The sequence below is a fragment of the Arachis ipaensis genome, chromosome B9, assembly GCF_059453495.1.
Source record: "Arachis ipaensis isolate K30076 ecotype BB chromosome B9, ASM5945349v1, whole genome shotgun sequence".
Taxonomy (NCBI): domain Eukaryota; kingdom Viridiplantae; phylum Streptophyta; class Magnoliopsida; order Fabales; family Fabaceae; genus Arachis; species Arachis ipaensis.
Window position 1 is genome coordinate 42851803 of NC_142444.1, and position 25394 is coordinate 42877196.

The following is a 25394-nucleotide window of genomic DNA, read 5'->3' on the forward strand; positions in this document are numbered from 1 at the left end:
GGATATAAGCCAAAAAATTTATAAAAAAAATTCATTTCCGTGCTTATTATCTAAAATTGTAATTTTTTGTTATCTCTATATATATAAACATTAAATTTGATATTAGTACAATATATTTTTACATTGATAGTTTAAAAAGATAAACTCAAAATCAATCTTTATTTTTATTACAATTGAATCTTAATTTTAAAATTAACATTTTCTCTAAATTATTTAATGTTTTTTTAAAGGGAAAAAACTGAAAATTTGAAAGGTAGGTGATAAAAATTTTCTTTTTGTTTTTTTTTGAAAAATAAATAAAAAAAGTATACACATAACTATATTTTTATGTGAACAATATTATAGAAGAAGAGTATTAAGAAATTAGCAGATATTATAATTTGTAGTCATTAATTAATTATTATTAATATTTTTAATAGTATAAAATTATATTTAATAATATAAGATTACTCATTTTTTTTTGTTGATTAAATACTAACCATATTTTAATAAAAATATTAGTTGCTAGACTTTTTCTAGAATTATTATCTTTTGTTTATGTATATTTTTTTATTACAGATTTAGTATATGTCCACCGACTCATCACTCGTGATTTTATGAATTTATTTTAAATATAGTAATATTTTATGTTTAAATTTCTTTTGAATTTAAAATTATTTCCCTAAAGAAACGCGAAGTCATGCAAGTATCGGGTAGTCATAATACGAGTTTTATAGTGGCATTCATTTTGATGATTAAAGATGATATAAATTTAATTTAAAATATCGATACATGATAAAAAATTAAATTTAAAATTTAAATAATTTTTTTATAATTTTTTATAATTATTTTTATTAAAATAATTTTTTATAATTATAAAAAAAATAATTTTAGAAAAATAATACTAAAATAAATTTTTTTAATTATATTTATAATTACTATTTTATTATTATTTTTATTTAAAAAATAATTTTTTATAATTATTTTTATAATTATTTTTACTAAAATAATTTTTTATAATTATTTTTTATTTTTTAATTATTATTATTATTATTATTATTATTATTATTATTATTATTATTATTATGTCCTAAAAATAACACCAAAATTATTTTATTAATTATTTTTACCAAAATAATTCTTTTTATAATTTTTTTTATAATTTCGAAAAACTAATACTAAAATAATATTTTTTTTGTGGTAGTTTAAAAATAATTATAAAAAATTATAAGAGAGAAAATATGTCATTTCGGTGTTAGTTTTTTAAAACTACAAAAAAATAATTATAAAAAAATTATTTTGATAAAAATAATAATAAAAATAATTATAATTTTTTTAAAATAAAAATAATTAAAAAAATAATTTTAGTTTTATTTTTAGAAATTATTAAAAATAATAATAAAAAATAAAAAATAATTATAAAAAAATTATATTAATAAAATAATTATAATAATAATTATAAAAAAATTATATTATTATATAATATTTTTTAAAAATATAAATAATAATTTTAAATATAATTAAAAAAATATTTTAATAAAAAAAATTATAATAATAATTATAAAAAATTATTTTAATAAAAAAAATTATAATAATAATTATAAAAAATTATTTTTTAAAAATAAAAATAATAATTTTAAATATAATTAAAAAAATTATTTTAGTATTATCTTTTTAATAAAAGAGAGAATTATTTTGAGCTTAAATTTAATTTTTTTTATCCTGTATCAGTATTTTATTTATAAGTTAAATTTATATTATCGTTAGTTATCAAAACTAATCTCACTGTAGAATTTTCTCATAAAATCCTAATTATAGTTCCACGTACATATTTATTTATTTTTATTCTTTGCGTATAGTGCATGAGCATACACTAGTTTAATATTAAACGTATGAATTATGGATTTTATTTTGTTTTATGTGACTATTTTATGGATTTTATTTGATTACATAATATCTGTTTTATTTATTTCTGAGATGTTTAAATAGCTGATTAATTACTTCTTTCTTTTACGTGGTTGATTAACACTTCTGCATACAACGAATCTGGGATTTCCAAGAAAGAGTATTTTAAGAATTATTTTTGAAGCTAAAAATTATAAATTATGTTAAGTAACTAATGATTTTTTTAAACATAAACAATTACTAATCAAATAAAAATACACTATATCTCTAAATTATTCACCTAAATTTTAATATTAAAATAATTATCTGTACACTTAATAAAATAAACATCCGATATATTTATTATTCATATTATTTAATATTTTCATTGCCACCTATACTTTTTCAAAAACTATTTGGGTGGCTGGGTTTAATTTTTATATTTCTTTAGCTTTCTGACTTTCGCTGCTCTCAAAAACCTAAAATACTCTTTTAGCAACGCGGTAAGTTTCCAACCGCATTCCATGGAGGTTTAGAAACTATTTTTAATAAGGCCACGACTGTAATTAGTTTATCAAAATAAATAGAGTCAAACTAACAAATATCAGAGAAAAGTGGAGTTAAACTCCATTTTAATTTTTGAGATTGGTAAGTTACTTAATTTAATTTATAATTTTTAATTGTTATAATTTAATCTTTTAGATTAAAAAAAATACACTAATATAATTTTTCGTGTATTTTTTATCATTGGAGCTCTAACGCCGTTAGTAACATGACTCAAGCCTTGCCATGCTGGATTGGACATATTAAAACGATGTCGTACGCATTTTGACGTTAAAAAAGGCACTAAACAATGTCATCTAAGGGTTAATTGTTAAAAAAGGAGAGATATAACGTTTTAGTATTATTCAAACACTCAAATGTCATCGTTTAGTGCCTTCTTTAGCGTCAAAACGCGTACAATGTCATTTTAATATGTCCAGCATAGCAAGACTTGAGCCATGTCACTAACGGCATTGAGTTGGGAGCGACAGAAAATACACAAGGAACTACGTTGATGCACTTTTTTAATCCGGGAGGGGGGGGGGAGGGATCAAATTGTAGCAATTGAGAAGTCAATGACTAAAACAGTGCAACTCGTCAATCTCAGTGACTAAAATAGGATTTAATTCGAGAAAAGTGAGTAAATAGACAAAAATATACATGAAAAATTTTAAGTTATAAAAAGACATATGACATAATTAAAATTTTTAATGTACGCACCAAAGAGATGATTAACAATTGATAAAATTAACCTGTTTACGTGACAAAAAAAAAGTGGCTTAGCATTCTTTATCATTATTTTGAGTAACTGAAGTAAAAATTAACAATTTTTTTTGAATGAGAAAATATTATTATTAAAGGATGAAGTGTCCATATCTAGCCTTAAATTGATCGAATCCTAATTTTACCATATTATTCAGAGGTGTGCCAACAAACAAGGACTAGAAGAAAATACTAAAGGTTTCAGAAGGGTTAAAGAAGGGGGAGGGGGATTGAATTTATGGCCTTCTTTAACTTTGATTGATTAAGCATTAAACCCAGAGCTTTGAACTTGATTTCTGTTTGGTTTGCGCAGCGGATAATTCAGGAGACAATTTCGTTTTGTCTCATAAAAATAAAAAAACCGAACTAAAGTAGATAGGAAGAAGATGACATAGCCATATATCCTAGTTCAGTTGCCTTGTGCAATGCAACCTATATCCAGTCTCCACCACAACATTGGTGGAATTTTTACTATAATCCAAGTATTATATACACCAATTTCCTAGGACTCAACGTAATCCTATCTGAGCACACAAGTTTCAACATAAAATTAACTTGAATATGCTAATACCTAGACTCACCACACTAAGTGTTTACCCAACTTAGCAAGGGATACCTCTCAAGTACATGACACAAGATAGAAAATACAACCAAAAGAAATCTGAAATTACTCTTAGCTTTTCTCTCAAGTGTTTCACTCAACTTTTTTCACTCGACTTTTTCTGAATGATTCTCTTTCTTGCCCTTTACCTCTAAAAAAATAAAAAACTAAGAAAGATATACATTGAAATTGAAATATAAAGATGGCAAGCTTTATGGGAAGGAACTTCAACTCGCTGATTCTGATAAAATCTATTCTCAAGTACCTCCTTTCATTCTTCTCTTCCTTGTTTTTTCACTATGAATTTGCAAAAGGAGAGGAGATTGACTCTTCTATCATCAAGGATGAAAAATCTAAGTTCCATCTTAATACGACTACTAAACTTCTCAAGTGTGTGCTAGCATAACTCATTTGTTTATTTCGTATGCTCTACTATGCTTTATTATGATTTTGTCAATGTTCAGTTCATTTTATGTAATTTTGTTTTAGGTATGATGCTATGAGCTTGGAAGATGCACTGATCAAGTGTGTGATGGTAACACCTGACGAGGTCATTATAAGAACTCTTGATCCTGTTTTTGTTGGTAGCAGGGATGCATTAGCTAAATTCTAAATCTATCATTGTAGTTCTTGATATCTATGGGTTTGAAAGTTTTAAATTCAATAGGTAAGCTAGTTGTTTCATTTGGCATTTTTGGTATAGTATTTAGCCATGTATCTGATAAATATCTTTTTCTTAGTTTTGAACATTACGAATGAGAAGTTGTAACAACACTTAATCAGGTTAGGTGATTTCTGGCATAATTTGTGACCCAGATCCAGAATTCTTGTATTACTCTACAACTGAAGCATTTTTTAATTGAATGGTCGCATCATATATTTAAAATGGAACAACAAGAATACACCAAGGAAAAGATTGGTTGGAGTTACATAGAATTTGTTGACAATCAAGATGTTCTGGATTTGGTTGAAAATGTATTTATCTGTTGCTTGTTACATATTATAATGTCTTGTTCTTCTTAAGAATGGACAAGCAACTATTGGTACAAGATGTATGTGTGTGCTTTAAATGTATAGATTATCCATGTAAAGTGTAAAAGTTTTTTTTAATTCTATTTCACTCTTAATTTTCCTACACAATTCATTCATGTAATGTTGATTTTAATGTTTCAATCTTTTGCAGAAACCTGAAAGAATAATTGAACTTCTTGATGAAGCCTGGTATGCTAATGGCGTTGATTTGTTATTGATTTGATATTACTTTTAAGTTGTAGCTAAATGCTTATACCTTTTTCAAATATACTTTTTTTTACTGTATTATTTTTCGTATAACACTTGTATTAGGCATTGCCTATAAGGTGTACTTTGTAATTTGATTGAGAGTTAATATTAGCCTAATTTTTGTGGTACATTATGTTTCCTAAGTCTACACGAAACATTTGCTCAGAAGTCGTACCAGACATTCAAAAACAACAAGTGGTTTATCAAACCTAAACTTTTCCGAACTAGTTTTACCATATCTCACTATATAGGGGAGGTAGATATATTCAACCTTTTTTATTACATGTTCCGTTTAATGACTTTTCGAATTTAAATGTTGCTTGAATATTTGCCTCCTTCATTTTGACTATTATTTTTTTTGTCCAGGTGACATATCTGGCTGATATGTTTCTTGATAAAAACAAGGATTATGTGGTTGCAAAACATTAGAATCTGCTGACAGCCTCAAAATATTCATTTGTGGCTGGTCTATTTCCCCTTCCCCACTCGGTGTCTTCAAAATCTTCAAAGTTGTCTTGAATTGGATCTTGTTTCAAGGTATTATTAATTTTTTCAACTCTTTTTGTGCTTTTTATACCTCATTTTCATGTAGTCTTTGAAACTCTTCTGTTGTATATCTAGGCTTTTTGTTTTCATGTAATAGACTTAGTGAATGACACTTTCTGAAAAATATAGTTATAACTTCAATCTTTGATGGAGACCTTAAATTCAACAGAACCTCATTATGGGTTCGCTATGTTAAATTTTTATTATTGACTTTATGGATTTGTCTAGTTCTTTTTAATGATAAATAGGAATATTGGCCCGGAAGCTCTATGAGTAGTTGCATCGTGAAGTAGCAACTCTGAAAATAGAAAAGAACCTCAAAGGATACATTGCTAGGAAATCTTTCTTAAGTGTACGATCATTTGCAATAATAATACAGACATGTTTAAGGGCTATGAAGGTTCGTGATGAATTTAGATTTAGAACGCAAACAAAGGTTGCAATTCATATCCAGGTTCTGTTTTTTATATTCATACTTCATAAGTTATAGACTTTCAGTTGAGAAAATGGAAAGATGCAATTCCTGTAACATCTTGTTACCCTAAGCATTACCTCTAACCGTAAAGCAAAGGATAACAAAGTACCGCGATAGTTCTAAAGCTTATATACACACACACACAAGAATTTATATAACTAGAAGCCCGATAAAGGAGTAAAGCTCAAAGTCGTATAAAGTGGAATTACGAAATGTGAAGCGTTCACACACGACAACTAAACGCGTAGGCACGGACGGAACAAAACATAATATATATAAAACCTTGTAAATAGCTCTAGGATACACAAGGTAATAATTAAAATAAATAATATATATAAGTATGATATACCAAAAAGAGGACTAGTCACAGTCTGCGAAATTTAGGCCGGCTAGTCAAACTGAAATACAAAAGAGTTTGAGAAGTTTAAAACAGTTTATACAATTTATCTCTCAAATCAAGCATCTAAGGCCATAAAGTATAGAATACAAAAGGTGAGAGAATAACTACAACAAAAGTAAAGTAAAATAAAGCATAAGAAAGATCATCCTCCGCTTTGTCACCATATCCGCAAACTCACTGAGGTGGGTTGTGATCTGCATCTGAAAAATAACAACATATGGTATGAGAACCGGAGATTCTTAGTATGGTAACAGTGCCCAGTAATGTAAGATATAAGATTCTGGGACGCCAGAGACAATCCTAGAACTTCACATCAATACAGAATATTCAAGCTTAAAGCAAATAATTAACTTAAACTGTAAACAGGGTATTCTAACTTAAGGAATTTCTAACTAACATAGCACCGCTATCTCACAGCCTTTGCCAGCCTAACCTCCATGTGATCCTATCGCCACCGCCTACCGAACTTCCTCAATTCCAGCAGAAAACACAAGTAATGCAGACAAGTAAAGTACATGTATAGTAAGTAGAACAATTAGCAAGTAAACATGTGATTCATTTAGGCATAATAGAAATTAAGCAAAGTAAAAAACAGGTAGAAGATGCATATGATGAATGCCTTTCCTATTGGCTCATGATATCACTTGTCAGTCTATTGGATGTAGCCTTTTTGCCACGCTAGGGATATAGGTCATGCACACTCATGCAGTAGAGAAGGTTATGCGAGTGGGATACCACCCCAGCCCTCACATCTCAACATAAGCGGGATTAACTACCGTCATTACGCCGACGCCGTGACCTTGACAAGTGGGAGACTGCCACAGTCCTTGCCCGAGGCGCATAGCGACTCAACAGTCTCAGCACAAAATAATATATCTGTAACTTTTTAGAAATCATCCTTGTTACTCAATAAAAACATCATTTAATCCCGAGTCCTAGACTCGTCTCAAACATCATCAACTCGTAATTCCACAAATCATCACATTAGTCATCGTTACAGTACTCCGTCATCTTACTCAACTAATCCATCCTCAGTACTTCAGAAACCTAAGTTTCCATCTTCTAAGTTCATATAGAAATTCCCTAAATTAGGTCACTAACTCATCTTTAGCAATATTAGTAACTAAGCACTAGATAGTATTCTTAAACGGCACTTAAAGAATGTTTGGAAAGCTCGAGAACCTTTGAAAACAAAGAAAAACAAATTTTCAGCAAAACAGGAGTCTCGCGTACACAAGCCTCTGTCTCGTGTACGCATGCAGTAAAAAATGGGTGGTCATGTATGCAACCACCTGCTCGCGTACGCGAGTGTCCCAACCTGAATGGGTTGCTCGCATCACGTGTTAAAGTTCGCGTACACAAAGGCCAAAACTCTTATAGCTCGCGTACGCATATAATGCCCACGTACGCGAGATGCCCAACCCGAATGGAATGGCCACATCGCGTGCACTGTGTCGCGTACGCAACCCTCACTAGACTTAGAAAATTTTCAACTCTGCAGAATTTCAGTTTTGAACACCAAACTTTAAACGTTCATAACTTCTTCTACAAAAATTTATTTTTCTCAAACTTTATATCAGTTTAAAGCTCTTTAAATCATCTTTAATTTAAAGTAATTTCCAACCAATTTCAAAAATAGAGGCTCAAGTTATGATCCACCAAATTTCACCAAAAACTTATTTTTACCAAAAGTTAACTAGGTTCTCAACTTCCAAAATTCATAATAAAAACCAATTATCCTACAACCAAAACAGTTCTAATGGACCTAAATGATGTTTATATATCTTTCAATTCATTTTGCAACCTATCCATACACATTTTCACCATTTCCACTGAAAAATTTCCACTTACACACCTTCACAATCTCAATAAATCACAACTCAACCTTAATTCAAAATCCTCAACATTCATCAACATCAACAAGCATCTAAACCCAATATCACTACTCAATATTGTCATTATTTAACTTCAATCTCAATAATCAACAACAACATCACAATTCATTAAAATCATCACAAGCATCAATATTCATAAGCCACAATCAACAATTCAAACCTATCCTATAGTCCACTAGCCTAAGTGTCCAGAAATTTTACATATTACATAGGAAAAACCGAAACTATACCTTGGTTGATTCCCAAAATGCACCAAACACCAAAACGAAGCCACTAAGCTCAATCCAAAAAGCCTCAAACCAACTCCAACAAATACCAAAGCTCAATCTAACACCATACAACATACCAACATCAAACTCAGGGTTCACAAAAATAACTAAACACAAAGGTTTGAAGAGACTTATCCAACGAGATTAGGGGCAAAACCCAACAATATTTTAATACTAGATCACTCCTAAACAACCAAAATCATAAAAATCTACTCAAAAATCAAACGTAAAAATGCAAAATTATTAGGGCTGAAAATTGGAGTTTGAGTTTCAAAATCTTACCAACAAAACTTAGCTAGAAATGACGGGCTCGATGAGAGCATCGCGTGACCACAAACGGCTCATTAATCAGAGCTCCGTAGCTCAAGTTATAAGCGAAACAAGATGAATGTGAATAGTAAACCCTCTCCTCTCTTCTCTCAACTCAGCAGCATCCCTTTTTTTTTATGGGTGGAAATGAGCTAAATTTACTCTTAAGTGAGGTATATATATGTTGAGATTGGGTCCAAGTTGGGCCCGGTTCAACCTGTTAGCGTTTTTAGCCCGTTTGCTCCACTTTGGGCAAAAACCCTTAAGATTAGCGACCGGTTTTGAATTCTAAATTATTTTTTCCCTTTCAAAATAATAAATTCAATTTTCAAAATCTTATTTTTCTAAGTACGTGGTACCGGATAGACTAGAGTCGGTTCTGTTGGCTTAAGCATCGATACGCATTTTTTTACAAAAATTTTCTACAAAAAATACATTTTCCCACTCAGAAAAATTTATTGAATTCAAATTTCACCTTTTATTTTTAAAATACCATTGCTATATTTTTGAACCTATTTCAAATAGTTAAAAAAATTATTTTATTAAAATGGTTATTTCAGTTCTTATAATTCCTACTTTCTTATTTGCCCTGCTATAATGATCTTTTTTGTCAATATCTTCAGGCTAATTTACGCCGAAAAATTGTATTTTCATATTATAAAAAGTTGCAAAAGGCTACAATTGTTACTCAGTGTCGCTGGAGGAGAAGGGTTGCTAGGAAGGAACTTAAAATGCTCAAAATGGTTTGAACTATTCTATCTCATTTGTAATTTTATATAATTTGACCTTATCTCGAGATTAATAATTTGTGTAATTGCATTCAGGTTGCAAGAAAAACAGGGCCCTTAAGGAAGCAAAAGACAAACTAGAGAAGCGTGTAGAAGAACTTACATGGCATTTGCAAATTGAGAAGCGTTTGAGGGTAACATAATCATGATAAATTTTGACATATCAATTTTAAGTATCTGATATACATTTTCAGTGTTTCTTATACCATAAACTTATTTACTTTTTGACTAGTTACAGACTGATTTGGAAGAGGAAAATGTACATGAAATTGTCCAAGTTACAGGGTGCTTTGCATGCAATACAAATACAGGTATATGAAGCAAATTCCATAGCAGCTAAAGAGCGTGAGGCAGCACGGAAAGCCATTGAAGAAGTACCACTAGTTATTAAGCACCACCAAGCTGAAGTGAGAAATTAAATAAGGAACTAATTAAAAAGGTTAAAGATTCTGATCGTAAAGTGGAACAACTTCAAGAATTGATTCAGAGGTTAGTAGAGAGCCTAACTACATAAGGAAAAATAATGATTTATAGGGTTTCGCGGATGTTAGGTCCATAGTGTTATATACAATTTACACTATTATTTGTTACATAAGAATAAATAAACCATATTTAGATTTTTATGAAATGCAAACATATTGAGTTTCAAAGTTAGTAGTGTGATTTTCTTGTGTCCCAACCCTCAAATGCAATTGTAATGGTGCTTAAGATTTGTTCTAGTCCCGTAACCTATCCTGATCTAAAGCTTATATTAGGCTAGGTTCATGTTCTAAATTTTAGAACTCTCATGTCAAGTTTACGACACAGTCTGGCTCAAATTAAGGTTACATGATTCTTTCAAATTTTTCCTAGTATAATTATTAGTTAGGTGGGTTATAACCCATAATTGATTCAATTATGCCTTCAAAGGAAAACCTAGTCAAGAAATTAGTGTATGGGTTGAGGTCTAGTAGCACTGTCGATCAACTTTTACGATCCACTTTCATTTATGTTATTCATTTGTGCACCTTTTATGCCTTTGGATGTATAACACACTTCTTTTTCCATCTTTCCCATCATCATCATCATCATCATCATCATCATCATCATCATCATCATCATCATCATCATCTATACCTGCCTTAACATAAATCTAATTAACTTCTTAAAACAATTTTTTTTATATAGATTGGAGAAAAAATTTTCAATTTGGAGTTAGAAAACCAAGTTCTTCGCCAGTAAGCTTTGGTTGTATCACCGATTGGAAAAGCTTTGATTTCAAGATTAATATAATCACCATTACAAATTTTTAAGGAGGAACAATACTTGAGGCATTACTTCTGCTTCAACAATTAACACATAATTGATAATACTTTTAACTTTATTGTTCCAGTTTATGTGAGTAAGTTAGTTTTATAAAGTAATTAGATTAATTTGATGAATGAAGTTGTATGAGAGAGTGGAATGATGTAAATGGTATTGATTATGTGATGTAAATGATATTCATTACTTCTGCTTTAACCTTTTTAATTATATGATGTAAATGAATTATATTGACTTGCTTGTTTATGGTACTTCTCTTTTAGTTTGATTATACAATAAACTTGTTTAAATTTATATTTATTTTGTATGAAATCAGGTTTATTTTACAATAAAAAAATCTAAAAAAATGTTTTACCTTACTGACAGATTTATAGACAGATTTTCCGTCTGTATTTAGAGTTGGAAATACTTTCTCAAACTCCAAATCTGTCTGTAAATCTATCTGTAATAAGTAATTTTCTAATTGTGAATATACATTGTAAGTACTCTTCTCTCTGTTTTCTTCTTCTTCTCACTGTTTCAAGTCTCTAATATGTGACTAAACCACTTCTCATTATACAGGTGATTAGTGGCATATGGATTCTCCATCGTTACCCTTCTTATTTTTGATTGTTATACTTTATTCTTTCATTGTGAATCTGAGATACTGTTTCTACTATAATATTGTTTTATTGATTTTTAGCAAATCGAAGGTAGTTCGATATCGAGTGGTCTGTGATGAGCGGATAATTTATACACTTTTTGACATTGTTTTTAGTATGTTTTTAGTAGGATCTAGTCACTTTTAGGGATGTTTTTATTAGTTTTTATGTTAAATTCACATTTCTGGACTTTACTATGAGTTTGTGTGTTTTTTTGTGATTTCAGGTATTTTCTGGCTGAAATTGAGGGACTTGAGCAGAAATCAGATTCAGAGGTTGAAAAAGGACTGCTGATGCTGTTGGATTATGACCTCCCTGCACTCAAAGTGGATTTTCTGGAGCTACAGAAGTCGAAATGGCGCGCTTCCAATTGCGTTGGAAAGTAGACATCCAGAGCTTTCCAGCAATATATAATAGTCCATACTTTGGCCAAGAATTGACGATGTAAACTGGCGTTCAATGCCAGCCTTTTGCCCAAATCTGGCGTCCAGCGCCAGAAAAGGAGCCAAAACCAGAGTTGAACGCCCAAACTGGCACAAAAGCTGGTGTTCAACTCCACAAATGGCCTCTGCACGTGAAACACTCAGGCTCAGCCCAAACATACACCAAGTGGGCCCAGGAAGTGGATTTATGCATGAATTACTTACTCATGTAAACCCTAGTAGCTAGTTTATTATAAATAGGACCTTTTACTAGTGTATTAGGCGTCTTTTTGACCGTCTTTTTGACCATCTTTGAACGCATTGTTCTTAGACCATAGGGGCTGGCCATCTCGGCCATGCCTGGACCTTCACTTATGTATTTTCATACGGTAGAGTTTCTACACTCCATAGATTAAGGTGTGGAGCTCTGCTGTTCCTCAAAGATTAATGCAAAGTACTACTGTTTTCTATTCAATTCTTCTTATTTCTCTTCTAAGATATCCATTCGCACCCAAGAACGTGATGAAGGTGATGATTATGTGTGACGCTCATCATCTTTCTCCTTTATGAACGCGTGCCTGACAAACACTTCTGTTCTACATGAATTAAGCTAGAATGAGTATCTCTTAGATCTCCTAACCAGAATCTTCGTGGCGTAAGCTAGAATGATGGCGGCATTCAAGAGAATCCGGAAAGTCTAAACCTTGTCTGTGGTATTCCGAGTAGGATTCAATGATTGAATGACTGTGACGAGCTTCAAACTCGCGATTGTTGGGCGTTAGTGACAGACGCAAAAGGAGGGTGAATCCTATTCCAGCATGATCGAGAACTGACAGATGAATAGCCGTGCCGTGACAGGGTGTGTGAGCATATTATTCACTGAGAGGAGGGGATGTAGCCACTGACAACGGTGATGCCCTTGCATACAGCCAGCCATGGAAAGGAGTAAGACAGATTGGATGAAGATAGCAGGAAAGCAGAGGTTCAGAGGAACGAAAAGCATCTCCATTTGCTTATCTGAAATTCCTACCAATGATTTACATAAGTATCTCTATCCCTATTTTATTATATAATATTCGAAAACACCATTATCACTTTATATCTGCCTGACTGAGATTTACAAGGTGACCATAGCTTGCTTCATACCAACAATCTCCGTGGGATTCGACCCTTACTCACGTAAGGTATTACTTGGACGACCCAGTGCACTTGCTGGTTAGTTGTATCGAAGTTGTGACAATTATGTATTGAGATCAGAGCACCAAGTTGCTCAGGTTGCCGGGGATTGTTTGAGCCTGGACATCACAATTTCGTGCACCAGTCTGGGAGCGAAATCTACTCCTCTTTGCGTGTACCAGCTTTACTAAAGTGCATCAAAGACCTTTCGATTGGATAAGAATTTAAGGAAATCTGAAAACAATAAATAAGACTTTGAAAATAAATTGACTGAATTTGAAATGGTTTGGGTTGAATTTAAATGAAAGCAATAAAGTGCCTTCGATCAATCAAAGGGATTTTGAAATTAAAATGAAAGTACTGAAACGTAAAATTGAACAAAGAAATGAAATGTTGCTTGAAAGATAAATTTGCTAAAAAAGTAACACTACAAGGGACACAGCTCTTAGCTGCGGAAAATTACTAGCCTTCTTCTAAATTGCTGCAAATCGAGTGAGCTGCTGCAGTTCTTGTTGCGTTCTGAGGGTCTGCTTCCAATAGATCCGAATTGGTGGCCGTTTTGGCCCCAACCGCATCTAATAACCTGGTGGGGGTGGGGGGTTGTTTCATTAAAGTACCCCAACCAAAATATTTCCGCGCCAATAACCTTCCCCTTTTTGGCGCGAACCCTAGCAGAGCAAAGGCGCCAATCGCTGGTCTCCTTCCACCGCTGTTGTGACTCATCCCTCCGTTAGTTCCAGTCGCCACGTCCGTGTCGTTGTTCTTCCCCGTGACTAGTCTCCTCCCTCCGCTGTGTAGCTCCCGCGCGTGAAGGTAAAGCTTAAAGGGTCGTCCAAGTCTTCCCCCTCCTCCATGCACGTCCGTGACGTAGTCGGTGGTCGCCCCAACCATCTGCCCCGGTGTCGTCATCGGCAGCCTTCCCCCTTTCCCTTGCTCTGTTGTGCGTTGCCGATTGCCCCCTCTCCCCTCTCTCAGGTTCGTTCTTCTCCCCTGCCCCAATTTAATTTGAGTGGCTGTCGATAAATTAATTTTGCATAAATTTCATCCCTGTACCTTGTGAATTTTGGTTCGAACAACGTTGATCGACTTACTCCGCCTAAATTTTCCTTCCCTAATTTAACATTCTGATTTAATTTTCCTCCAATTTTTGAACCCCTAAGTCTTAATTACTTTGTGTTTATTGCTTTTAGAATCATATAGAAATCCGAAGCAATCATAATATTTAATGAACGAACATCACCAGATGTTGAAACACGAGTGACTTTAAGAAAAATTCAAGCCGAATAAACTATTTCAAGAAGCTTGTAGTTGCCCAAGGAAACCTATCAAAACTATAAAAACTAAAGATTTTGACTATCATTCAGCAGGGATCTATACTTTTCATGTGAACTTTTGGTGTCAAACGCATGTGAAGAACGATCCTCTCCCTCGTATGTTCCGATTTTCTTCCCCAATTTAACATGCAACTTTGATTTTTTTTTTCCCAATTTCTGAACCCCTGAGTCTTGATATGTTTGTGTTTATTGCAATTTCATATTGGAATCTAGTTTTGCACTTTCAATTTAGCTTAAACTAATGTACTTCCTACATGACTGTGTGGTTGAATAAATTAAGTAGAATCCACTTTTATAATGCAAGAATATTGGGTGTTTTATCAAACTATCTATGAATTGTATGTTCTCTTATTCCTGGCTTGTTTTCCATCCATTCAAGTCAGGCAAGTCTTTATTCATAATCTTATCTGTTTTGAATACTAAACTTTGTAATAATACTCTTAAAAAGGTCTTTTACATTTTCAGCATTATGACTATAAAATTATGCAGCTCTGCCTGTGTCTCTTCTTCATTTAATTTGAAACATAGATTCTTGAAAGAAATAAATGGAGCTTTATTTTCAAGAGCAGTCTATGTTTCTGACTATACACATAGAGTGGATCTACTCCATCTGAAGATCCTTTTCAGTTCTTAACTGAATTCTTGCAGATATGTGATACTGTTAAGACTAATGGAGTAGATCCTGAAGTCTACAGGCTCATGCTTTTCCCTTTTGCTGTAAGAGACAGAGCTAGATTATGGTTGGATTCTCAACCCAAAGACAGCCTGAACTCTTGGGATAAGCTGGTCATGGCTTTCTTAGCCAAGTACTTTCCTCCTCAAAAGCTGAGCAAGCTTAGAGCTGATGTTCAAACCTTCAGACAGAAAGAAGGTAAATCTCTCTATGAAGCTTGGGAAAGATACAAACAGTTGACCAAAAAGTGTCCTTCTGACATGCTTTCAGAATGGACCATCCTGGATATATTCTATGATGGTTTATCTGAGCTATCAAGGATGTCACTGGACACTTCTGCAGGTGGATCCATTCACCTAAAGAAAACGCCTGCAGAAGCTCAAGAACTCATTGACATGGTTGCTAATAACCAGTTCATGTACACTTCTGAAAGGAATCCTGTGAATAATGGGACGCCTATGAAGAAGGGAGTTCTTGAAGTTGATACTCTGAATGCCATATTGGCTCAGAATAAAATATTGACTCAGCAAGTCAATATGATCTCTCAGAGTCTGCATGGAATGCAAGCTGCATCCAACAGTACTCAAGAGGCATCTTCTGAAGAAGAAGCTTATGATCCTGAGAACCCTGCAATAGCAGAGGTAAATTACTTAGGTGAACCTTATGGAAACACCTATAACTCAACATGGAGAAATTATCCAAATTTCTCATGGAAGGATCAAACGCCCCAACAAGGCTTTAATAATGGTGGAAGAAACAGGTTTAGCAATAGCAAGCCTTTTCCATCATCAATTCAGCAACAGACAGAGAACTCTGAACAAAATGCTTCTAATTTAGCAAATCTAGTCTCTGATCTATCTAAGGCCACTGTAAGTTTCATGAATGAAACAAGGTCTTCCATTAGAAATCTGGAAGCACAAGTGGGCCAGCTGAGTAAAAGGATCACTGAAATCCCTCCTAGTACTCTCCCAAGCAATACAGAAGAGAATCCAAAAGGAGAGTGCAAGGCCATTGACATAAGTGCCATGGCCGAACCTGTGAGGAGAGGAGAGGACGTGAATCCCAAGGAGGAAGACCTCCAGGGACGTCCAGTGATCAATAAGGAGCTTCCCTCTGGGGAATCAAAGGACTCTGAGGCTCATCTAGAGACTATAGAGATCCCATTGAACCTCCTTATGCCCTTCATGAGCTCTGATGAGTATTCCTCTTCTGAAGAGAATGAGGATGTCACTAAAGAGCAAACTGCCAAGTTTCTTGGTGCAATCATGAAGCTGAATGCCAAATTATTTGGCATTGATGCTTGGGAAGTTGAACCTCCCTTATTCATCAATGAACTAAGTGATCTGGATCAACTGACATTGCCTCAGAAGAGACAGGATCCTGGAAAGTTTATAATACCCTGTACCATAGGCACCATGATCTTTAAGGCTCTGTGTGACCTTGGTTCAGGAATAAACCTCATGCCCCTCTCTGTAATAGAGAAACTGGGAATCTATGGGGTGCAAGCTGCTAAAATCTCACTAGAGATGGCAGACAGCTCAAGAAAACAGGCTTATGGACAAGTAGAAGATGTATTATTAAAGGTTGAGGGCCTTTACATACCTACTGATTTCATAGTCCTGGATACTGAAAAGGAAGAGGATGAATCCATCATCCTGGGAAGACCTTTCCTGGCCACAGCAAGAGCTGTGATTGATGTTGACAGAGGTGAAATATTCCTTCAATGGAATGAGAACTCCCTTGTGTTTAAAACTCAAGGATCTCCCTCTGCAACCATGGAGAGGAAGCAGAAAAAGCTTCTCTCCAAACAGAGTCAACCAGAGCCCCCACAGTCAAACTCTAAGTTTGGTGTTGGAAGGCCACAACCAAACTCTAAGTTTGGTGTTGAACTCCCATATCCAAACTCTAAGTTTGGTGTTGGAGAGTCTCAACAAAGCTCTGCACATCTGTGAGGCTCCATGAGAGCCCACTGTCAAGCTATTGACATTAAAGAAGCGCTTGTTGGGAGGCAACCCAATGTTTATCTAACTTTTATTTTCATTGTTTTTTATGTGTCTTTATAGGTTCATGATCATGAGGAGTCACAAAATAAATATAAAAATTGAAATCGGAATCAAAAACAGCAGAAGAAAAATCACACCCTGGAGGAGCTTCTGTCTGGCGTTCAGCGCCAGAACAGAGCATGGTTCTGGCGCTGAACGCCCAAAATGGGCAGCTTCTGGGCGCTGAACGCCAGAACAGGCATGGTTCTGGCGTTCAATGCCAGAAATGGCACACAGATGGGCGTTGAACGCCCAAAATGGCCACCAACCTGGCGCTGAACGCCCAGAGTTGGATACAAAGGCATTTTTACATGCCTAATGGTGCAGGGATGTAAATGCCTTGACACCTCAGGATCTGTGGACCCCAAAGGATCCACTCAGGATCTGTGGACCCCACAGGATCCCCACCTACCTCCACTCACTTCTTCTCACCACTCTCTCTCACACAACCCCATAAACACTCTTCCCTAAAAACCCCTCACCAATCACCTCAATCTCTCTTCCCCACTAAACCTTCACCACTCACATCCACCCACTCTTCCCAATAAACCTACCTCATAAACTCCACCTACCTTCAAAATTCAAAACCAATTTCCCACCCAAACCCACCCATATGGCCGAACCTTAACCCCCTCTCCATTCCCTATATAAAGACCTCCATTCTTCACCGAATTCACACAACACACCCCTCTACACTCTCCTTAGCAGAAACCACATCTCCCTCTCCCTCTCCATATTTCTTCTTCTTCTTCTTCTATTCTTTTGTTTATTGCTCGAGGGCGAGCAATATTCTAAGTTTGGTGTGGTAAAAGCATAGCTTTTTTGTTTTTCCATTACCATTGATGGCAACCAAGACCGGAGAATCCTCTAGAAGAGGGAAAGGGAAGATAAAAGCTTCCACATCCGAGTCATGGGAGATGGAAAGGTTCATCTCCAAAGCCCATCAAGACCACTTCTATGATGTTGTGGCCAAGAAGAAGGTGATCCCTGAGGTCCCTTTCAAACTCAAAAGAAACGAGTATCCGAAGATCCGACATGAAATTCAAAGAAGAGGTTGGGAAGTTCTAACAAATCCCATCCAACAAGTCGGCATCCTAATGGTTCAAGAGTTCTATGCCAATGCATGGATCACCAAGAACCATGATCAAAGTAAGAACCCGGATCCAAAGAACTATGTTACAATGGTTCGGGGGAAATACTTAGATTTTAGTCCGGAGAATGTGAGGTTGGCGTTCAACTTGCCATACATGGAAGAAAATGCACGCCCCTACACAAGGAGAGTCAACTTTGATCAAAGGTTGGACCAAGTCCTTATGGACATATGTGTAGAAGGAGCTCAATGGAAGATTGACTCTAAAGGCAAGCCGGTTCAACTAAGAAGATTGGACCTCAAGCCTATTGCTAGAGGATGGTTGGAGTTTATTCAATGCTCAATCATTCCCACTAGCAACCGGTCTGAAGTTACTATAGACCGGGCCATCATGATCCATAGCATCATGATTGGAGAAGAGGTGGAAGTTCATGAGATTATACCTCAAGAACTCTACAAGGTGGCTGACAAGTCCTCCACCATGGCAAGGTTAGCCTTTCCTCACCTCATTTGCCACCTATGCAATTCAGCTGGGATTGACATAGAGGGAGATATCCTCATTAAAGAGGACAAGCCCATCACTAAGAAAAAGATGGAGCAAGCAAGAGAGCCCAGTCATGGAGCTCAAGAGGCGCAGGAAGCTCATCACCATGAGATCCCGGAGATGCCTCAAATGCACTTTCCTCCACAAAACTATTGGGAGCAAATCAACACCTCCCTAGAAGAATTGAGTTCCCATATGGGACAACTAAGGGTGGAACATCAAGAGCACTCCATCATGCTTCATGAAATAAGAGAAGATCAAAAAGCAATGAGGGAGGAGCAACAAAGACAAGGAAGAGACATAGAAGAGCTCAAGGACATCATTGGTTCCTCAAGAAGGAAACGCCACCATCACTAAGGTGGATTCATTCCTTGTTCTTATTTCTTCTGTTTTTCGTTTTCTATGTTATGTGCTTATCTATGTTTGTGTCTTCATTACATGGTCATTAGTAGTTAGTAAACTCTGTCTTAAAGATATGAATGTCCTATGAATCCATCACCTCTCTTAAATGAAAAATGTTTTAATTCAAAAGAACAAGAAGTACATGAGTTTCGAATTTATCCTTGAACTTAGCTTAATTATATTGATGTGGTGACAATGCTTCTTGTTTTCCGAATGTATGCTTGAACAGTGCATATGTCTTTTGAAGTTGTTGTTTAAGAATGTTAAATATGTTGGCTCTTGAAAGAATAATGACTAGGAGACATGTTATTTGATAATCTGAAAAATCATAAAAATGATTCTTGAAGCAAGAAAAAGCAGCAAAGAACAAAGCTTGCAAAAAAAAAAAAAAAAGGGGGCAAAAAAAAAAATAGAAAAAAAAAATAGAAAGAAAAAGAAAAAGCAACAGAAAAAGCCAATAACCCTTAAAACCAAAAGGCAAGGGCAAATAAAAAGGATCCCAAGGCTTTGAGCATCAGTGGATAGGAGGGCCTAAAGGAATAAAATCCTGGTCTAAGCGGCTAAACCAAGTTGTCCCTAACCATGTGCTTGTGGCGTGTAGGTGTCAAGTGAAAACTTGAGACTGAGCGGTTAAAGTCAAGGTCCAAAGCAAAAAAAAGAGTGTGCTTAAGAACCCTGGACACCTCTAATTGGGGACTTTAGCAAAGCTGAGTCACAATCTGAAAAGGTTCACCCAATTATGTGTCTGTGGCATTTATGTATCCGGTGGTAATACTGGAAAACAAAGTGCTTAGGGCCACGGCCAAGACTCATAAGGAAGCTGTGTTCAAGAATCATCATACTGAACTAGGAGAATTAATAACACTATCTGAACTCTGAGTTCCTATAGATGCCAATCATTCTGAACCTCAATGGATAAAGTGAGATGCCAAAACTATTCAAGAGGCAAAAAGCTATAAGTCCCGCTCATTTAATTGTAGCTATGTTTCATTGATAGTTTGGAATCTATAGTATATTCTCTTCTTTTTATCCTGTTTGATTTTCAGTTGCTTGGGGACAAGCAACAATTTAAGTTTGGTGTTGTGATGAGCGGATAATTTATACGCTTTTTGACATTGTTTTTAGTATGTTTTTAGTAGGATCTAGTCACTTTTAGGGATGTTTTTATTAGTTTTTATGTTAAATTCACATTTCTGGACTTTACTATGAGTTTGTGTGTTTTTCTGTGATTTCAGGTATTTTCTGGCTGAAATTGAGGGACTTGAGCAGAAATCAGATTCAGAGGTTGAAAAAGGACTGCTGATGCTGTTGGATTCTGACCTCCCTGCACTCAAAGTGGATTTTCTGGAGCTACAGAAGTCGAAATGGCGCGCTTCCAATTGCGTTGGAAAGTAGACATCCAGGGCTTTCCAGCAATATATAATAGTCCATACTTTGGCCAAGAATTGATGACGTAAACTGGCGTTCAACGCCAGCCTTCTGCCCAAATCTGGCGTCCAGCGCCAGAAAAGGAGCCAAAACCAGAGTTGAACGCCCAAACTGGCACAAAAGCTGGTGTTCAACTCCACAAATGGCCTCTGCACGTGCAACACTCAGGCTCAGCCCAAACATACACCAAGTGGGCCCAGGAAGTGGATTTATGCATCAATTACTTACTCATGTAAACCCTAGTAGCTAGTTTATTATAAATAGGACCTTTTACTAGTGTATTAGGCGTCTTTTTGACCGTCTTTTTGACCATCTTTGAACGCATTGTTCTTAGACCATAGGGGCTGGCCATCTCGGCCATGCCTGGACCTTCACTTATGTATTTTCATACGGTAGAGTTTCTACACTCCATAGATTAAGGTGTGGAGCTCTGCTGTTCCTCAAAGATTAATGCAAAGTACTACTGTTTTCTATTCAATTCTTCTTATTTCTCTTCTAAGATATCCATTCGCACCCAAGAACGTGATGAAGGTGATGATTATGTGTGACGCTCATCATCTTTCTCCTTTATGAACGCGTGCCTGACAAACACTTCTGTTCTACATGAATTAAGCTAGAATGAGTATCTCTTAGATCTCCTAACCAGAATCTTCGTGGCGTAAGCTAGAATGATGGCGGCATTCAAGAGAATTCGGAAAGTCTAAACCTTGTCTGTGGTATTCCGAGTAGGATTCAATGATTGAATGACTGTGACGAGCTTCAAACTCGCGATTGTTGGGCATTAGTGACAGACGCAAAAGGAGGGTGAATCCTATTCCAGCATGATCGAGAACCGACAGATGAATAGCCGTGCCATGACAGGGTGCGTGAGCATATTATTCACTGAGAGGAGGGGATGTAGCCACTGACAACGGTGATGCCCTTGCATACAGCCAGCCATGGAAAGGAGTAAGACAGATTGGATGAAGATAGCAGGAAAGCAGAGGTTCAGAGGAACGAAAAGCATCTCCATTCACTTATCTGAAATTCCTACCAATGATTTACATAAGTATCTCTATCCCTATTTTATTATATAATATTCGAAAACACCATTATCACTTTATATCTGCCTGACTGAGATTTACAAGGTGACCATAGCTTGCTTCATACCAACAATCTCCGTGGGATTCGACCCTTACTCACGTAAGGTATTACTTGGACGACCCAGTGCACTTGCTGGTTAGTTGTATCGAAGTTGTGACAATTATGTATTGAGATCAGAGCACCAAGTTGCTCACGTTGCCGGGGATTGTTTGAGCCTGGACATCACAATTTCGTGCACCAGTCTGGGAGCGAAATCTACTCCTCTTTGCGTGTACCAGCTTTACTAAAGTGCATCAAAGACCTTTCGATTGGATAAGAATTTAAGGAAATCTGAAAACAATAAATAAGACTTTGAAAATAAATTGACTGAATTTGAAATGGTTTGGGTTGAATTTAAATGAAAGCAATAAAGTGCCTTCGATCAATCAAAGGGATTTTGAAATTAAAATGAAAGTACTGAAACGTAAAATTGAACAAAGAAATGAAATGTTGCTTGAAAGATAAATTTGCTAAAAAAGTAACACTACAAGGGACACAGCTCTTAGCTGCGGAAAATTACTAGCCTTCTTCTAAATTGCTGCAAATCGAGTGAGCTGCTGCAGTTCTTGTTGCGTTCTGAGGGTCTGCTTCCAATAGATCCGAATTGGTGGCCGTTTTGGTCCCAACCGCATCTAATAACCTGGTGGGGGTGGGGGGTTGTTTCATTAAAGTACCCCAACCAAAATATTTCCGCGCCAATAACCTTCCCCTTTTTGGCGCGAACCCTAGCAAAGCAAAGGCGCCAATTGCTGGTCTCCTTCCACCGCTGTTGTGACTCATCCCTCCGTTAGTTCCAGTCGCCACGTCCGTGTCGTTGTTCTTCCCCGTGACTAGTCTCCTCCCTCCGCTGTGTAGCTCCCGCGCGTGAAGGTAAAGCTTAAAGGGTCGTCCAAGTCTTCCCCCTCCTCCATGCACATCCGTGACGTAGTCGGTGGTCGCCCCAACCATCCGCCCCGGTGTCGTCGTCGGCAGCCTTCCCCCTTTCCCTTGCTCTGTTGTGCGTTGCCGATTGCCCCTCTCCCCTCTCTCAGGTTCGTTCTTCTCCCCTGCCCCAATTTAATTTGAGTGGCTGTCGATAAATTAATTTTGCATAAATTTCATCCCTGTACCTTGTGAATTTTGTTTCGAACAACGTTGATCGACTTACTCCGCCTAAATTTTCCTTCCCTAATTTAACATTCTGATTTAATTTTCCTCCAATTTTTGAACCCCTAAGTCTTAATTACTTTGTGTTTATTGCTTTTAGAATCATTTAGAAATCCGAAGCAATCATAATATTTAATGAACAAACATCACCAGATGTTGAAACACCGGTGACTTTAAGAAAAATTCAAGCCGAATAAACTATTTCAAGAAGCTTGTAGTTGCCCAAGGAAACCTATCAAAACTATAAAAACTAAAGATTTTGACTATCATTCAGCAGGGATCTATACTTTTCATGTGAACTTTTGGTGTCAAACGCATGTGAAGAACGATCCTCTCCCTCGTATGTTCCGATTTTCTTCCCCAATTTAACATGCAACTTTGATATTTTTTTCCCAATTTCTGAACCCCTGAGTCTTGATATGTTTGTGTTTATTGCAATTTCATATTGGAATCTAGTTTTGCACTTTCAATTTAGCTTAAACTAATGTACTTCCTACATGACTGTGTGGTTGAATAAATTAAGTAGAATCCACTTTTATAATGCAAGAATATTGGGTGTTTTATCAAACTATCTATGAATTGTATGTTCTCTTATTCCTGGCTTGTTTTTCATCCATTCAAGTCAGGCAAGTCTTTATTCATAATCCTATCTGTTTTGAATACTAAACTTTGTAATAATACTCTTAAAAAGGTCTTTTACATTTTCAGCATTATGACTATAAAATTATGCAGCTCTGCCTGTGTCTCTTCTTCATTTAATTTGAAACATAGATTCTTGAAAGAAATAAATGGAGCTTTATTTTCAAGAGCAGTCTATGTTTCTGACTATACACATAGGAACAAAAAATCGTATGTGTTTTGTAGGTATATATGGCTGGTTATTTTGTAGGTATATTACTAGGTGGTAATCCTAGATCCATTTCCTTTTGGGACCCTGTTGTTGAGGAGATTTCAAAGTGTTTGGCAATATGGAAAGGGGCCTATTTTTCTTTAGGTGGTCATATCATTCTCATTCATGCATGCCTCTCTGGTAGTCCTCCTTACTTCTTATCCTTGTTTCGTATTCCAGTAGGAGTGGTCAACACCATTAAAATTATTATGAGGGACTTTCTTTAATGTGGTGCTTTAGATGTTAAGATATTTAAATAAATAATATGTTAGAAGTACACTTAGACATGACATATACCTTTGGTTTATAGTTACTTCCTAAAGCATTTCATTAATTAGGCATTTTTCTTGAAAGGAAGTTTATATAATGTAAAGTTCTATAGGTTAGTTCCAGCTGGCTAGAAAGTCTAGTTTAGTATTGAATTTGTTTGACTTAACAGTATTCACATGTTATAAAATCCGTCCGAAGCGTGAAGTAAAGCGTTTTGTTGATCTCACTGCAGTTGGAGACTTCTGATTTGTGGCTCACTGCGCAAAAAAGTGGGAACCAGCTTGAGAGCTACCATAAGGCTTCGTCACTTACATTTTCTATCCAAGTAATACTCATGTTTTTATTTTTTTGAACTTATTTTTATTTCTTAGATTGCTAATTCAGTTCTATTTTTGCATTTTGGTTTGCAATCACTGTCTTTGGTTATGCTCTCACCTCTTATATTTAGTTGGATTAGAATTCAGAAATGAGATTGCTGGTCTATTTTTTCCTCCATGTCATTCTTTCAAATTGTTCACCATTTTCTCTCTGCTATTAGCGACTCTCATTACACACTCTTGCTATTATGTGAACAGTATGGTGGACTATCAAAATAGTTGTTCCCTTCATTAATTGAAATTTCAAAATAACTATTCTCTTTATTATTTGATGTTAAGTAATGTTACTATTGATAAGATGATAAAATACTAAGACACACCACCTTTATTGCTATAGGATTAGCAGTAGTTTTGCCATTTTGAGCTGTGTGTTAAGTTAAAATGTTTCATATTTAAGCGAATAAGTTAGCTTGATCATCTATTTTTATGGTTAAATCATTCGAACAACCAAATGGTTTTGATTAGAACCTCTTCAAATATCTTCCATTCCTCTGCTGCATAAGGATAGATAAAATATTTTCAAAACTTCACACTTAATTAATTAAATAAATGTTGTCTGCGTAGCAGCTTTGCACCTTAATTTATATGGTTTTAAAGTAAGCAAGCCACAATCTGAATAAGACAATAAACCTATAGAAAAGTACACATTTTGTTGGTAACCATGTATGGATATATTTATTTGCTTCAAGTGCACGTGAAAGCTAGTTAATTAACTTAATCCCTTTATATATTAGCCCTTTTTTGTTTATCTAACTATAACAATTTTAATCTCTTTATTTTGCTTTTAGACTTGATTGTTTACCT

General features: G+C 35.2%; 1 pseudogene; it reads left to right on the forward strand.

The window, feature by feature from the left end:
• Window positions 1–3971: 3971 nt before the first annotated feature.
• LOC107615520 (myosin-17-like) lies at window positions 3972–11004 on the forward strand (annotated as a pseudogene).
• The last annotated feature ends 14390 nt before the right edge of the window (window positions 11005–25394 follow it).